Here is a 17,567-nt window from a genome sequence, read left to right as displayed (position 1 = left end):
ATATATATATATATATATATATATATACACGTTTTAGGTGCGTTGTGGGCAGTCATCCCGAAAGTGGGTTTACGGGAAGGACATGATATAGTTTACATTTCAAATCAAAATACATATACATAGGTTGTATTTCTTACATAGTAATTATGTATATGTTGAAAATAAGTATATACACTTATGTTATAGTCCTATTCATGTTTTCGGTTCGTGGGCAGATATATAAATTTCATGGGCAGTTTTGACCTTTAGGTTGAAGATGACAAAGTAACTGCCCAAAAATACGTTCACGAAGAACAAACATATACCATTCTGCCCGTGAATACCGCCACGGGAACAATATATAGCGTACTGCCCACGAATACGTTCACAAGTAACAAATATAGAGCATGACTTTCCGGTGTGCGCGCGCAAAATGGTTGTCAAGACACGACGATAAACATTAATCTATTAAAGCATCCTTTGCAATGGCCAGCGTACATATAACGGACGTGAGGTTCGTTTTTCACAGCTTGTTTGAAATAAATGGATGATTATATATCCAGTGTAACAACTTGTCTTGACAGCTTATGGATGCTAATGTTTGACATTTATTGTGAAGATGATTGTTCACTGCTTGTTGATGAATTCGTAGCTTCTGTTAATCGATGCTATCGCTCAATTTAACTGTCATACACTGATATGTTTAAGTCTGCTTGCACAGTTAACTATGCAGAGTTATGGAAATATAACAAATTGGTTTTAATAACTTTCAGAGTTTGTTTTACTATTACTCAATATTTGTTTCAAGTACTATAAAGGCTGTGATAGGTTGGGTGGCTTAGATTACAAATCAGGCCCTTCTCACTTGGGGGGTGGGGGGTGGGGGTGGGTACTGCCCATTATGAATATTACTGGTCCTAGATGTCCAACCTGATATTTATGACATATAGGTTCAACATCTTACTGCCAGCAGAAATGGTGTTCTGTAGTATTTTTCCCAGTCAATAGTTTATGGATATATTATGTCATGTACTATGCTTGTTTAATTCTCTCATCTCAGTTCTGACGTTACCATTGAATGCTATAATGTTCCCAGACATCCGGTATTCTTGGTTATTAAAATTATATATATACACAGGTAACTGAAGGTGAGTTCTCATTATTCCCTAACAATTGTAATTAGTGGGGCTGTAGCAATTGATGGTCTGAGAATTCAAGTTAACTGGTTCAAAACTTGGGTAAACAACAAACTGTTTTCTTCCTTTGACAGGTATCATAAAGTTTTGCATCTTTGTCTCTCTGATGACTGTGGTACACAAGTTACAGACTTTGCCTTAGAATGAGCCTGATTTTTGATACTTGTTACTGAATGGGGTGGGGTAGGGAAGTAACAAAATTATTAAAGGTGGAATGTATGCAAACCATGCTGGAAATAGATATGTGCCAGCAACTGCAACATGTAAGCTTCAATCAATTTGGAAACTATAAGCTTTATCCTGTAAATATTAACAGTTCACACCCTGTATAAAAGATGATTTTGTGTTTGATTAACTGGAACTGTTAATTTATTATGTTAAGGAATTTATTGTTTTAACCCTAGTAAATGTAATATAATTAGGTCAAAAGTTCCAGTTTGTTTATTGTTTCCAGAGTTGATTATTGTAACTGGAAGAACCTGTTTCTAAGTGTTAAATGAAACGAAAGAGATATTGTTTACTCAAGTGATATAAAATAAAAGTTTAAAATGAACTGAAAGAAATATTGTTTATTCAAGTGATACAAAATAAATGCAAAAGTGTATATTCATTAAGAAGTGTATTGTCAATTGCAAATAAATGAAGATTTATCTTATTTTGTTCTTTACTTGTGTACAAAATTATACCTGGATTGGGCAATAATTACTTGGACTCCATTTGGAAAAGAAAAATCTATATGTCCTAAATACCTAATGTTCATATCATAATGCTCTTTTAATGGATGATTATGCTTTTCAGCTGACGTTACCATATTGCCAAGTGAACTAACAGTATGGCCTTCGGTGTGGCCCACTAATCACATTTGTAAATGAATTATGCATACAACAGAGAAATAGCTCTTAAAATATCTTATGAGTTGAACAATGTGTGTACACAAATAAACATGAAGCAAATCTTTGAACTTGTATGCCACACATGCAAGTGAATTGGTGGTTTTCATATGTAACTTGTGTACTCTTATGGCTTTTGTCTATATTACTTTTAGCCATTTCTATTCACACACCAGAACACAACCTTTTTTGTCTGATTCAGGTACTAATGCAAAACTTATTTCAGCTGTAACTGAAGTATACAGAATTTTTCCTGACGTTGAGGCCTACTGTGTAGACAGTATAGCTGTAAGTCATCAAATCAAATGGAAGACAACAGTGTGCAGTTGAAGAAAATGATATATACCCAGCACCATTTAGAGTTATCTTAAAGAAAAGTCACAATGCACACTGATACAAGTAGTTTTAGAAAATGCATTTGTTCCACATACATTTTAACTTAACCCAAAACTTCAGTCTCTTGCCTAAAATTCAATCAGATGTATGCATTTATTCCATAAAACACAAAGATATAATGAACCAAATCATTTTCATTATTGAGTTAGGTAGTAGGCTATGTTAAAGAGTGCAATCACTTTATCGATTTTGTTTTCCATTACATTTTTATTTATTATAAAATGACATTTCTTAGTGGAGTGCTAGCAACTGTAACTTGAGGAATATTTTGTACATGCTGGCCTAAGTGTCATGAATATACTGTGCTACATTTTGCTTTATTAGGTATAATACTATCATGAGACTTGCTTGATTAAATCCTGAATTTGTCAGTTACACTTACAAGTCCACTGGTAGAATTTAAAATCTGTGACAGTTTGGGAACTTTTTTTGCAGTAACTGCAAATCACTTTGCCTTCACAGTCAATGAATTCAAGCCATTGATAATTGTCAAACCACTGTGACTGAAAATGTGATTGTCTCTTAGTTGTGTCCTATTTGATAATTTTGCTGCCACAGAGTCTGGATTGTGTCTCTGAAGAAATAGTTCATCTAGACTCTGTTGCAGTATTACATTTTATATGTTCAATTTAATGAATTTTCTTTCTTTGAATCATTCTTATGTCGTAACTTGCAAAAATAGTTTAGTTAACAATATTTATTCAAACAGAAAAGATAACCTCACTTGACAAATCATCCTACTAAAGTGATCATGGCATACACTTTTATCTTTGAAATTCAAATATTGCCCACTCGTTAATTAACATAACTAATATTGCACATTGAAGGTGATCATATGTATCATCAGTTTTAAAAAAATAAAGACATAATACTATCATTTAATCACTGCATACAGGAAACAGATACTTTTGTCTGTAAAATGCCTTTCATTGGATTACTTTGATTTATTAAAACCAAACAGCGATCCACTCAGGATTTTCTAGGGTAGATACAGAGAATATATTATGGTCATTCAGAACGCTATCAATACATCAGACCAGATTGTTTTTATTATTATTTAGGCAAAATAACTTAGTAAGTCAGATGGCAAACATGAGGATGGTGATAGGTTATGTGGAATTTGCATTGAATCATCTGATCCCAGAAGATTTGATACATTGTCACTGGCTGTGGTAATCATCAAGTGCAGTTGCACGGCACCATAAGACTTATCAAGATACCATAAGCTAGAAAGATGAAGAAAAAGAAAAACGATGACCCAAAGACAAATCCTGCAAACTGTGTGCAAAAACGATTCCACAGATTATAGATGAAAACTTTACTATATTTAGCTTCAAGATATTAATAAATTCGGATTACTTCCTTCAGTCTGCTACAGTAATTCATGCCCATTGCACTCATAAATTGATTATAGTCCTTGCAGTATTTTGTGTGGGCCACAATATTTTAATTGATGCAACTGATGCTCCATTCTTCAGTTCAGTGTTGATTCAAACATAGCAATGTCCCTTTGGGATGTGTGCATAAATAAAGAATGCCTGTCCCTTCATTACCACACTTGTTGAATTATCGTGTCTCTCTGAAAACTGTACCATGTGAGAAAGAATTTTATAAACAAACTGGACATAAGTATTGCTAGACATATACTCAGACCTGAGACTTCATAAAAGACTGCTTACTTGTGAGGCATTATTAGTGCTAGGGCTTGAGGTAATAACTTGCTATATGTTTGGTAAGGCAAAATAAGGGGCCTTATGACTTAAATTGAAACTGTGAAAAAACAAAAGGTTCAAATGCAATAAACTTTTGTTTTCCCTCATTTGTTATATTACAGTGCCATGAAAGGTCATTTCTTTTATCTTTTTAATCCCTTGCCAATTTTAAGTCATCATCACTAACCAAGTCTCTAAATCAATTCTTGGCATATTTAGCTAAAATGGTGTCTACTGTTCCATTATATCATTGATTGTTTAGCTTGCTTGTATGGAGCTTAACACCATTTTTCAGGACATCACAGACTTTACATGGCAGCCAACATATTTATTGGAAGAAATCAACACACATAATGCTACTGGCAAGCTTTCTCATATACACACATTGGTTGGACTAGAGAGAGTTGATTAGTGATGTGTATGCCTAGACAATTCTATAATCCAGGGCCCCATGATTGAATACAGCTTAAAGAAATTAACCCTAATTCAATTTCCTTGTTGCATTTAAATCATAACACCCACCATGCAAAGTGACACATGTCTCAAGATTTTCAAATTTGTATATGTTTTGCAACTTTTAATTCTGAGTTGATGCATGTGGATGTGGAAATTCAGTTACTGAATACTTAGCTACTTATATAAGGAGCTCTCACACTGGTAAAAGCATGCAATTGGGATTTTATTTGCAAGAGGGCAATTAATTGTTCAAAATACTGTTTTAGCTAACTACATATGCGAAGGGTTGATGTATAAAAAAGAGGATCAAGAAATCCTAGCTGGTAAAGATAATTGTATCCAACTTGATAGAAAGTGAGAAGGCCTTTTAATTTTGTACAGCAGTTTCATTAAGGAACCAACTATAATACCATTAGAAGTTTATGAGCAGCAAAAACCACATTAAGGACCAACTAGACATCAAAACCATATGCATAGTTCCATTTACGGCCAACCAGACATCAAATAGGTCATCTAGTGAAAGCACAATGTCAAAATGACCAGCCATCTAGGAGAAGTAGCAAGGAAGGGGTTTTCCAGATGCCCATTAAAACAGCCATATTGGAGGTTAGATTGGCACTATTTTCATTTACGTCCAACTAGACATAAGAAGTCTTTCACTGATATGACGATTCATTCAGGAGAAGTAGTTATACAAAGATTTTCAGGATGGCCACATTGGTGGCCTTATAGGATGTCTGTACAGCACCATAATTCTCATTCAGGACCTGCTAGACATCAACATAAGTATTTTGTACACATGTTGACACGCTGACACAATTATCCATTCAGAAGTAGCGATAAAAAGTTTCTTAATATGGCTACTGTGGCAACCACATTGTATGTGTGAGTGGCACCATCTTGTTTTTTCTTCCAGATATTTTCACACAAATATCATATTTAAAGATAACATGAATTCATACAAGATCTTGTCGGTTTATTTCATAACAGATTTTTCCCTCATATTAATATAATCTTTTGAAAACATTTATACATTATAGTTCTAGAAATTTTTCATGCTCTCAGAAACTATTAAAATCACAGCAGAAAGTGTTATGTTATATCTTTATTCAGCACTGAAAAATATTTATGAACTCTTAAAGTTTTTTCCCCTATATTAACTTAATTTAATGAAGATTTTCAGACTATAACCTTTCCATTGGATTTATTTTTTCAAACATGGCGTAAAAAGTATGTTATAGTAACCAATTTTTACATTGCCTTCACCATTGCAGAAATCTCTATAATCAATTTCCTAGTAAAGAAAAGCCAAGAAAATAAATGGACAGTTAATATTCACTTCAGGATCACAGACCTGAGGCAAATATGTCATTGTTAAATCAAACATTTTTATTGTGTTTCCTATGACCTAAATATATATATATATACTTGCTGTTACTCTAAACGAAGGCTGGTGATCCAGTTGATAACCCTTTGAGGGTTTTAAGGATGTCTTTAAAATTAAGGCCTTAAAAATGTTGAGATCTTATATTAAAAATGACAATTTGAGCCTTGCAGATTCATGTCCACAGGTGCCCAAATAAAAAAAAAAAGGGGGGGGGGTGCAAGGGGCAAGCTTGTTGGTGTGTTATAAAATAACTGACTTATCATCGGTGTGCTGACAGGTGATGTGTAATTAAATCACTGTTGTAATATTAATAATGAGTGAGTCTGCACAAAGGAATTTCATACAGCTAAACTAGCTCAACAACTAGAGGCAATTAAGAAATATATCCACATTCGTGATTCTGTCAAATGGCAGATACAACAGCATCAGGAAGCTCAAGTGGCATTTACAGAAGGTAAAGAGCCGCTATACTTGTTATCTTTTTAGGGATGTGCTTGGATTTTGCCCTCAAGCTGGAGCAGTCATAGGATATATAATAAATCGCCACGGTCGGAATTTATCCCCAAGCTGGGGTAATCAATGGGTAAAGTCTTATCCACAGTCGGGGTTTTATTCAAGCTTCAGGTGCAAGTTTTTGTGCATCTCCATGCCCTTGCATAAAACACAGTTACACGTTTTTTTATATAGATATTTTTCAGTTGTAGACAGGAATAATAAGTATTTGCGAGTGTTTGAAATGAATGGGTTCATTATGAATTGAGTGGCACTACATTTCAAAAGCAAAATTGGATTGAAATGCAAGAACTGTAGTACGGAATTAGTGTTGGTTCTGGATCGTAGAATGGAATTGTGTGTGTGTGATTGGATTTTTAAGGTAGCTTGAATAATTTTTCAGTCATATTGCTACGATGTCTGCAGTGTGGCAGTTTATAGTGATGTATAGCACTGGGGCATCATGCTGCAAACATGTAGTATGATGTTGCACCCAGTCACATTATCCTGACACCAGGCCGATCAGTCCTAACACTAACCTCTTAATGCTGAGCGTCTAGCGAGGTAGCTGTTAATACCATTTTTGTAAGTCTTTGGTATGACTTGGATGGGGTTTGAACCCATGACCTCCCGCTTCTGAGGCGGACGCTCTAACCACTAGGACACCGGAGTGGTCAGAATGGAATTGTAACAATTACAATGGAAGCAATTTGTATTACGCTTGTTGGGGCATTCCTCACTGATGGCTGTCAGTGACATCATCATGGGAATGTGTAACAGCCACATTTTGTAAGAACAAGGTGTAGTTGGTGAACAATACAGACACTTTTCTGCCATTTCCACTGGCATCATCTCATATGATGTTATTTAAAAAAACTTCCTACAACATACTCACAACATATGAAACCTATATGCAAATCTGATGAAAGCTGCTTGTGTTTCTGAAACACATATTCCATACTGGTGGCAAGAATGTCCAAATCTACATTACAAAAATGAAAACATTACCATCCATCTAGGAGTTGCAAATGTATGAAATCCTCTTGTTGGGTAGTTTTACTAACAGGCTTTACAGCAGGGCCTTCCATTAGATTTAAATGTGGCAGGTAAGTTGACAAAGTAGGGTGGGGGGTTGGGGGGACCTACCCCAATGGGGATAATTCATTTTTTTTTAAAGTAGCATGGTGTAAAGTAAAAGTAGATGGGCTGATAAGGAATCCACTGAATTTACAGACTAAAGGTTCAGACATTTGTTTTTAAGAGAAAAATGAAAGAAGGAAACAATACAACAGATATTTTAATATGACTTTAATGTTTATTTTCTAGATTTAATTAAGATTATGAATCAGAATCAGTCTCCAACTCCACTGTAAAGTTTATCTATTACTTCTTCTGCTCAGGCACCTGCAAATTAAAACAAAATTGTAATGCTTAAATAAAGTCATATCATCTCAGCACTAGTTACATATGCAGAAGTCATGTTAATCAGCATTATAAAAATGTATGAAATTTTCTTCACTGCACTTGTGCTTCCCTTACTATCGTTAAGCCATGATACAAGATAACTTTGCACTTACTTGTCATTTCTGGCAAGTGGATGGTGCAATCAATTTGCACAAAGATGAATTTATTTCATCCAAATATTTCATGTGAATAAAAATTCCAAATGGAGGCACTTGTCCGATCAGACAAGATATATGCATATTGTAGTTAGCTGGACTCTAGCTCTGATAGTCCTGGGCAATAGGATAAGCTGATTTTGTTATCAGTTTAGAAATGCATCCGCTTTGCAAATACTATGCTTTAAAAGACAAAATTGAATCCAATATTGATGAAATAAGAGTCATTTGGATTACCTTGTTTTTTATCATTCTGCGTTGGTTGGGTGCATATTTGAGGGTCTCTGATATGGTCTCTTCCATTCCATTTGCCTTTGCTTTGCCATTAGTTTTCAAGCAGGCTTCTGCATGAGTAATACAATGTTTTAAAATAAGTTTCACAACAAAGGATGCATTGCATTTTTCTAAATGCCAGCAATAATCAATGGAATATTTTTAAAACATGTACTTTGAAATGTGTCTCAAGTTACTTTATCAATTCATTTAAAAATCTCAGGCAAGTCACATGAAAAACACAATTTAAATCAAGCCATACTTACTTATCAAAACCTGACATATCACAAGCTCTTGAAATGCTTTTTTCCCTTTACGTCCCTTTGGACTATACTCTGGCCAGTCTTTTTGTTTTAAGCTTTTTCATCATCCTGCAGACACTATCCCCAATTGTAAACCTGCCAAGGGAGCTCAAGTAGCATATCTGAAAATAATAATAATAATAATATTACTATTTTTTGATTTTGATATTATTATTAGTAGTAGTATTTCATGATCGATGTGACAAAATATGCTTGTATATAGTTATTTTTTGCCATGGTTTTGGAAGCAAATTTAATTTCTCTAACTTGAAAAAAATTTGATAACATTAACTATGCAACACAATGTACTAATAGCAATTATAAACCAAATTAACCACCGTGAATCTATTAACTTCATAAATGACATTCACTCAAGGATTGAATTAAAGTAGCCACATAATATGTAATAGTGTATATGTAGTAAAATACCTGTTACATGTTCATCTCTAAACATGTTTTGGCCTACATCCGTAAGACAAAACAGCCGACCACTACATGTTCACCCCACCCCCAAAAATAATTATACAGGCACTGCAGAACTTGCATAATGCATATTGAGGTTCACAACAGCAAATAAAGGTTATAACAGTTTTTTTAAATAGAAAAAAAAGCCCCAATTTACCATCTTCTTGGAAAGTTTGGGATTCTCCTCCAACCTCTGGCAAAGGCCCTCTAGTTCCTCCACTGAATCACATGGCATTGCAAGAATTTCTTCACTATATTCTGTGTCTGGGCCTTGTGTATGAACTTGGAGGGCCAGCTGCTCCAACAAATTCTCAATATTTGTGTCCAGTTTCATAAGTACACTGAACTGGAAATCTGTAACAGATTTGTGATGAAATTAGTTTTGAAAGATCAAGATCATTATTATAAACTCCTTAAAAAGATCTGTACAGTGAACATGGGTTTAACAATGAAATATATTTATGAAATGAAATACATGGTTTTTGTACAGTTTATATGAAAACTTTTCCCTATAATCCTTTATTTTTTTATTCCCTGGATATGTTGTTTCACTGCTGGTGTCTGTAAAGTCTGCATTCAATGTAGATGGTTTAGGCGTCTGACTTACACAAGACAATGGTATACATCAGAAAGAAAAATAAAAAAACCAATGGAATGATGAACAGTCGACACATCAATGAAAAACAATTCATTGTTTATTTGCACAAATAAGTCTTGAACAGTATGTTTTATGACCTATAATTTAATTAATTAACATCTCACAATGTTCTGAAATAACAGTATCTAAGCTACAAGAGCTTGTGCTTTCATGTCATAATCTTCCATTTTGCAAACAAATTTTGATGTTGAATCAATGTATACGACCTTAGCATTGAACACTAACATTCAAAATGTCTACAAGATGACAAGACTATTATCAACTGAAGTGACAACAAACCAATGAGTTTTACGTGCATTGAACATAAGCATTTTTAAATGCTACAAAATGTGTTTTTAGTGTATGGCCACAAATTACCCAACATTTTGTCAAACATAAAACAGTTCTACTACCTTAGATGAGAATTAAATTCATAAATACAGTGTATAATTGACCTACTCGTATTTAGAGAGCTGTAAATGAAATAAGAGATTATATAAAAGTCAACACCTGTAGTATTTGTTTCATTATTCTATAATGTACATTTTTTTTCCATCCTCAATACTTGCTACTTGCAGAGGAACTGGCAGAGAGAAATCTTTATATTCTCCACTCCAGAGTGGATGGGGATGGTGATGGTGTTGTCCTTCTGGATGCAGCTAAGAGTATAAAGATTATCACTACTTCTTAATTGCAGTAAAAAAGAAACAAAGAAATCAGACTGGATTTTTTGACATGTAAACAAAATGCATACTGGTTGCAATGACCACTGTATATAAAGCAGTGATACAATATATCACAAAATGCATTCTTTTTTAACAAAACATCTAATCTCATATATACAGCATCATGAGTAAGTAAGTACTCTTAAACACATCTTATTAAACAGACAGAAAAATGATGAAATTTATACATACTTTTGATAAAGAATTTCCACTTGTGGCATGGTATAAAAGCAATTGATAAAAAATAAAAAGAGACCAGATAAATTAAATAGAACATACCAGCAGGATAAGAGGAAATCTTGGAGTCTGCAAAATACTCTCCATTTCAGGAGGTTTTGGATGAGATGGCTGACCAGAAAGGTTTCCACTCGAGATTTTCATCTTTAAATAATCATCCTAGAGTGCACCAAAGTCATGTGAACTTGATCCAATTCCAACATTACTGCTGCTTGAGTGCTTAGATCCAGTATTGCCTTCACTAACTGATGTTATTAATACCTCTCTCTCATCAGCATAATTTCCATCATTTTTCAAAACTCCCATTGTAAAACCTCTGCCTGAGAAACTAACACTACACCATAAGGATTTAAAGAACTACTGCCCGATTTCTAATCTCCAATTCATATAAAAAATCTTACAAAAGGTTGTTCAATCCCAGCTTGCATCTTGTCTGAATTCAAACAGTCTTTTTAGCAATGTACAATCTGCATATCGCCCTTGCCACAGGACACAAATTGTGTCTGCAAATAGATTATACTCCAGCCCAGTTGATCTATGTTGTGGTGTTGCACAGGGGTCTGTTCTTGGACCTGTTCTCTACACTCTATACACTCAGCTGCTCTCAAGTGTCATAGATCATCATCCAGTGTCTCACCAATTGTACACTGATGACACCCAAATATACAAATCTAGCCACCCAACTGAAGTTGATGCTACCATCCAAGGTGTAGAGATGTGCATTTCTGATGTGAAATCATGGATGACTTGTAACAAGCTGCAGATGAATGATGATAAAACTGAGGCCATTCTGATTACAACACAAAGACTTTCTCATTCACATCCTTTACCTCACACAATAAATATCAGCAACACCAACATTAAATTCACACAATCAGTACAAAACCTAGGTGTTACTCTGGACAGTACTCTCACATTGCACCAACATGTCATGAACATATGCAAGGCTGCATATCTTGAGCTGAGACGCATCAGCTCCATTCTCAGATATCTTTCAGTTGATGCCACTAAAACACTTGTGTGTTCATTAGTACTTTCAAGACTGGACTATGGTAACTCAATTCTGTCTGGTTCATCTTAATATCTACTGCAGAGACTTCAAAAAGTTCAAAACATAGCTGCTTGGATCATACTTAGAGTACCACAATCAGAGCACACCTCCCCGCTGCTCTGTACCCAACACTGGCTATCCATTCGATCCAGAATCAAACACAACATTAGTTCTCTGTGCTACGTTTCACTGACAGACTCTAGTCCAACATACCTATCCGACCTCACCTATGTGTACACACAAGCAAGATACTTACACTCCTCTTCCGACAATCATATACTCATTATTCTCACTATGAAAACAAAGTCACATGGACAGCATTCTTTTGCATACCAGGGCCCAGCAACATGGAATGAATTGCCCACTGAACTTAGACACAAAGACGCAGTGATCCCATTCAAGAGTGCTCTCAAAACTACTTATTCTGACTACAAAAACAAACTTAATGACTTAATAATGTTAACTACCTTAAATATTCTCAGCATGTTTTTTATGTTTTCTAATTTCATGGTGTTTGTTTTGTAATCATATCATTGTGTATGTTTTTATGTTGTCTAATGTTGCAAAGCGCTTAGAGCTTCTAAAGATTAGGCGCTATACAAAGTCCTCATTATTATTATTATTATATTTAGCTTGGATGAATATTTTTTAAATCAGTGGCCATAACTAAAAAATGGGATTTTGTTTTATGATCATAAAAGTATGTTGGACACCATCCATGATGTACAATGCTGTCTGACATTTCTATGCACCTAAGGTTTCCATCTCAAATATTAAAGCAAAATGCATACCGAATTTGACAGATTGACGAAAATAAAAAAAAGCAATGCTTACCATTTGAAAAGAGGCAATTGTCACTAGAATATTCTATTCAAAATGATATTAATTTTGGACACAGGGGATACCACCCCCATGTTTTCCTGACTCGTGATATGTCGGCCTATTCTGTGCACAGCTTTAAAAGATGTAATGTTTATCCATTGAGCTATAGAAATGAAATACATTTACTGTAGACTGTTTCTGTCAGCAGTTAAGTTGAGTAATTAGGTCAGGTTTATAGCTAGTTTACAAAATTCAATGTAGAATGCCAATAAATGACAAGATATATTTTTGCAAACTAAAGTGATCTTGAAAAAAGATTAGTAAAGTTTAACATTTTATAAAAAATAAGCTATTATGTGGAAAAGAAACAACAATGAAATAGGATGCAATGTGTTTACGTCTAGTTTTGGAAGGTACCGTCATAATTGTACCGTAGTTTAATGGGTGGAAAGGCCATTGAAAGGTAAAGGCAGTGCGGAGACCATCAAGTATGTTCCAGAATAGCTGAATCTTTGTAGATACATAGATCCATTCGTAACTTCAGTCCGCAAGTGAAACACTGTACTTCGTATCCCAATCCTGACTCAGGTCCGAAGTAGACAAATTCTGTTCTAGCTAAAACATACGAAGAAGGTAATCCTTCCCTATCTGTAGGCCATTTTTGAAACGTGTCCAATCGACGGGCACAATCACAATAGTTAGGTAAGAAGACTGGAAAATGGTAGGGTTTGAACTTGGAGTTCTCACTGGATTTCTCACTCGATTCTTGCTGTGGCGAAGTCATCCTTCTGGTGGGTGGCTATCCTCTTACAACCAATGTTTTATACCGACATGTCCATACGGCAAAGTAAAGTGGGTGGGAAGCCGCACTCGCTTCTGCTACACGATTTGATAGACTTTTTCCAAGGGTCGACTGACGATGTGGTGTGTGGGTAAACGTACAATCTTGTTGGGTTGATAGGTGGTCACTTCTCTAGACTGCAAGGCTTCTTTCAATACGCCAAAGTTGACCACTCGACTGGTACGATAATTCAGAGTAAGTCCTTTCACTTTACACTTCGTGTGCACTTCTCCTTGTTTGTCCCAGTATTCGTAGCCGTAATTTTTGGGACCACCACTGACGAAACTTAGAATCTTGTCATCGGGGTGCTTGTCTGTCCAGGCTCCTAAACGGTCTCCTTCGATGTCAGGGTGCTGTTGACTCGGGTGATCGATATAAATGCAACTGTCCATGTCAAAGTACAAGACATGTTCCCCTAACAGTTCTAAAGCTTCGTACAATTTTAAGCGAGCATGAGCTGTCAAGTAAGCTCCAATGATGACATTTCCAAAGGGGTCATCTTCTACAAAGTTCAGATCTTCTTCGTAATTCACCAAGATCAAATCCTCACGAACGACGTCCACGTGTTTCATGAATTTGGCTTTGTCGTGAATCATCTGAAAGTAGCGGGAAGGTTCGGTCAAATACTCCGTCTTGGGTAAAAACGGTCATTGTGCCATTTTACCCCACAAGCAATTTAACATCACTTTGGCAAACGATCGCCTGCCTTCGTTTTTCTCAATGTGATCTAAAGTAATGCCTTCTTGTGCCCAGAATTTCTCTCTGAATGTCTTTTGGTCTTCGGGAGTGTGACACCAGGACAGACAGCCACTGGCTTCTTGCTCAGTTTCAAAAAGGCATCCACGTAGTCTGCGAAAATGCCTTTCTGCGTGGGGTCACCCTTGTGGAATTATTGTGTCTTGGGAAAGTGGCAAATTTCGTACACTTCTAACAGTTGGTATCCCATGTTCAGAGCTTTGAACAATTCTACGCTGACCCATGTCCCCATCAAGGCCCGTTCTTCCTGGGTGTGATGACAAGGTTGATCTTGGTTGCACGTTTCAGCACAAGTACGGCACAAAGGAAACATAAGTTTGCCTTGGCAATGGCGAGGTAAGACGGGATGGTATAGGTTCGTGGGAGGCAAAACTTTGCACTTGATCAAGCCTTCGTATTGTCGAATGTTTTTTAGGTCGATGTGTTCGGTGAACAATTGTGGGTGCCCTGCAGGAAAGCAACAATATTTGCACACGTAGGGATACAGTGAACACACGTCCAAGTATTTGATTTCTTCTCCTTTCTCTTCGTCAGCTTGGTACAGCAAACAGGTGGCATTGGTCCTTCCTCCGTACAAACTATCACTTGGGTTCAGGGGGTCCATGAACTGGTAACTTTCCATGAGGCGTTTAAACTCGGGATCGGTGTTCAAACGGTGATTGTATTTGTGTTCCCACATTTCTCACCACTTGGTATCCTTACTGTTCTAACTTTAGGCGTGGCTGACAAATGGCCTGGTACAAGTCTTCCATGGTTCGTTGTAAGAACTGATTTTTAGTGCCGCGGTCAGGGTAACAGACGGGACATCCGTGAAATAAGCAACCGTTAAACTTGTACATGATCTTGGGGTTTTCTAAGTCCCAGCCATCGACCGAATGCATTCCGATGATCTTTTCGCCCTGTCCGTTGCGGGCATGCTGAATCCATTTGTCTTCCTTGTCGCACAAGTAATGCAACCAGCATGGGGCTTTGACCGAGTATTGACGTTTGACATAGTTGGTCGTTTGAGGACTGATGACAGCCACAGTGTTTTCAAGCATGAATCGTTGTCGGTAGACTAAGGAACACGCTTTGGCAATGGTGCAAGCCTCTTTTAAATGATCAACCCCTCCGTGTTCCATGAACAGTTCTCGAAATTTTCCACAGCATCGCCGTAAAATGTCCATGTCGGAACGACGATACTTTAGCATTTCTTCCTGAAAGTCGAAAGGGTCGGAGGCGTGAGCCTGGTACCAAGCGTAGAAAGTTTCTCGTTCGGTACGCATGTTGTCAGGGTCGTAATAGTGAGCCTGAGGCAAATGGGGTAGAACGGCGTGTTGATTGGCTTCTGTGTTGAAAAAGTGTGGAAAGTACCCTTTAGCCATTTCTGTCATTCCAAACATTTTAGGCATTCGACTCAAAGGCATGGCTAAGTAGCTCATTGAATCTTTAAACTGCACTTGTCCCACTTGCATGAAAATGATTTTGGCTCCATTCAAAGTGATTTTAGGACGCTCGATGCCACATTCCGTATAACATCTCAAAAGAAACTGTCCATCGTATCCGGAGAAATTGTGAGCCATCACCGTGGCATGGTGATGACAATCTCCATAATAATGTTTGATGTCCTCTTGGCTCCACGTCTTGTCGATGGGGTCTAAGACCCATTGTGTGAAATCGGCTAGTGTGTTCGGTCCTTGAAAGATTTTTTCACGCCCTCCAGGAATCTTACTGCAGTGAGGGCAATAACTCAAGATAGGTTCTTGAATCACTTCTCGCACGCTCGATAAGCCACGCAGAAATTAGGAATGTGAATACCGGTCTCTTGCATGCATTCGAAATCGAAAAAGATGAAATTGCCTTTCTTCTTCTTGTGACCATCCTCTTTCTCTGGTTGGGATTGGTATTTTTGCATGTAGCATTGGTGTTCCAAGTCCACGATGCAGTGACAAATGTGACATTTTTTCTTTCCTGAACATACGTGTGCCTTGGTACTGTTGATACATAGACCTTGTCCACACATTGGGCACAATCTCAGGAGTTGACAAGCACATTTCTTCTGTGAACTTTGCATCTTCAGATGTTGTTGGTAACAGGCAGGGCTGACAAATGTGCGCAGACAAGCAGGACAATGCACTGGTTCTTGCCCTTCGCTCAGACAGGGTTGAGAGGCCAAACATCCTGAGCATTTCGATCCACAATGTTTGTGTTGCTCTCGATTATTATAACCATCATAAGTCACATTTCTCACAGTAATATTTGTATCCCAGGAATCCAGTGATAGTGGTAATGGTATCGAAATGGTCATCGTGATGATAGAGGTGAATGTATTTTCCATCCTTAAAGTCTTTCCCTCGAAACAACAGAGACCCGCGCACTTCTTCAGGGTGCACTTTCAAGGTGTATCGTGGAGCTAGGGCATCTTGCAATTTTTGCATCTCAGGAATGCCACAGGATGTGTCTTTGGACAGGCATGCTTGTTGTAACAGAAGTTCTGCTTCATTTCGTTGTTTGGCTCGGTTCGATTTTCGAATGTTCTCCCAGGCTCTTTTCCATTCTACCGTGTCGTTCTTGTCGGCATAGGTTCATCCCACCACGATGGCTCGGGCTAAACACATGTGGTCTTGAAAATTGTTAATTTGGACAAGACTTGTTTTGGTAATGCGAAGGTTGTTGACCAATAAGGTCTTTCTGCATTGTCCGGTCCCTTGAGGAGGAGAGACGTGGGTCATGTCCAGTGTGGCTTTTCCATCGGTGATGTCAAACTGGTCATTAGATTGTTGCACGTGTTGAATCTTGTCCATGACTTTGGAAGTGGTCAATTCTGCAGGGCTGCTAAACTCGATCCAAACAGGGGATTTCAAGCCGTCATGTTGTATGGAAAGTCTCAAGCGATCATCTTCTTTGGGTTGACATTGTCGCTTGAGTGTGGTGAGCAAAGAATCCCACATGTTGGTGATGAACCCTTCTGCTTTCTCTAACAGTACTTCAGACTTGAAATCTTTAAACTTCACTGTGTATTTGTAAGCCGTAGTTCTAAATTTTCTAGAGGGACGCTTTTCCGTCTCTCGAATGTCATAGTACTTTTCAGGGTTGACTAAGGGTGGTAAACTTTGTTTAGAGGGTTTGGATTCTGGTTCACTCATGTCCTCTTCAAAATCACTGGCATGAATTTGTGCCAAGACTTCAGCCCTAGTACGAGGCGATAGATCACGTTTCTGCTTCTTACTTTCTTCTTCTTTCTTCTCAAATGAATTGGATCATTTCATCTCGATAGCAAAAAGTCAAATGACTAAAGTTTAAACACCATGGATTAATTTATAGTCATAGCAGACCAGCGTATATGAAGGGT

The 17,567-nt window shown here is 37.0% G+C and overlaps 2 long non-coding RNA genes across 2 annotated transcripts in view; both read right to left on the bottom strand.

Annotated features, from left to right (window-relative positions):
- The window catches only part of LOC149771647 (uncharacterized), a 331,773-nt gene that overhangs the window by 299,065 nt on the left and 15,141 nt on the right, over positions 1-17,567 (bottom strand). The gene's annotated exons all lie outside the window — the stretch shown is intronic.
- Positions 7,800-11,074, bottom strand: LOC149771648 (uncharacterized). Its single transcript, XR_016418199.1, has 5 exons — positions 10,809-11,074; positions 9,325-10,463; positions 8,667-8,824; positions 8,365-8,471; positions 7,800-7,912 (listed from the first exon to the last, which is right to left on the bottom strand). It is a non-coding gene; the product is annotated as an uncharacterized LOC149771648 (long non-coding RNA).

Source organism: Sinohyriopsis cumingii, unplaced genomic scaffold (genome assembly GCF_028554795.1).
Source record: "Sinohyriopsis cumingii isolate HCF-2022 unplaced genomic scaffold, ASM2855479v2 utg001747l, whole genome shotgun sequence".
Lineage (NCBI taxonomy): Eukaryota > Metazoa > Mollusca > Bivalvia > Unionida > Unionidae > Sinohyriopsis > Sinohyriopsis cumingii.
The sequence above is the reverse complement of the archived record's forward strand: the minus strand, read 5'-3'. Positions and strand labels throughout refer to the sequence as shown.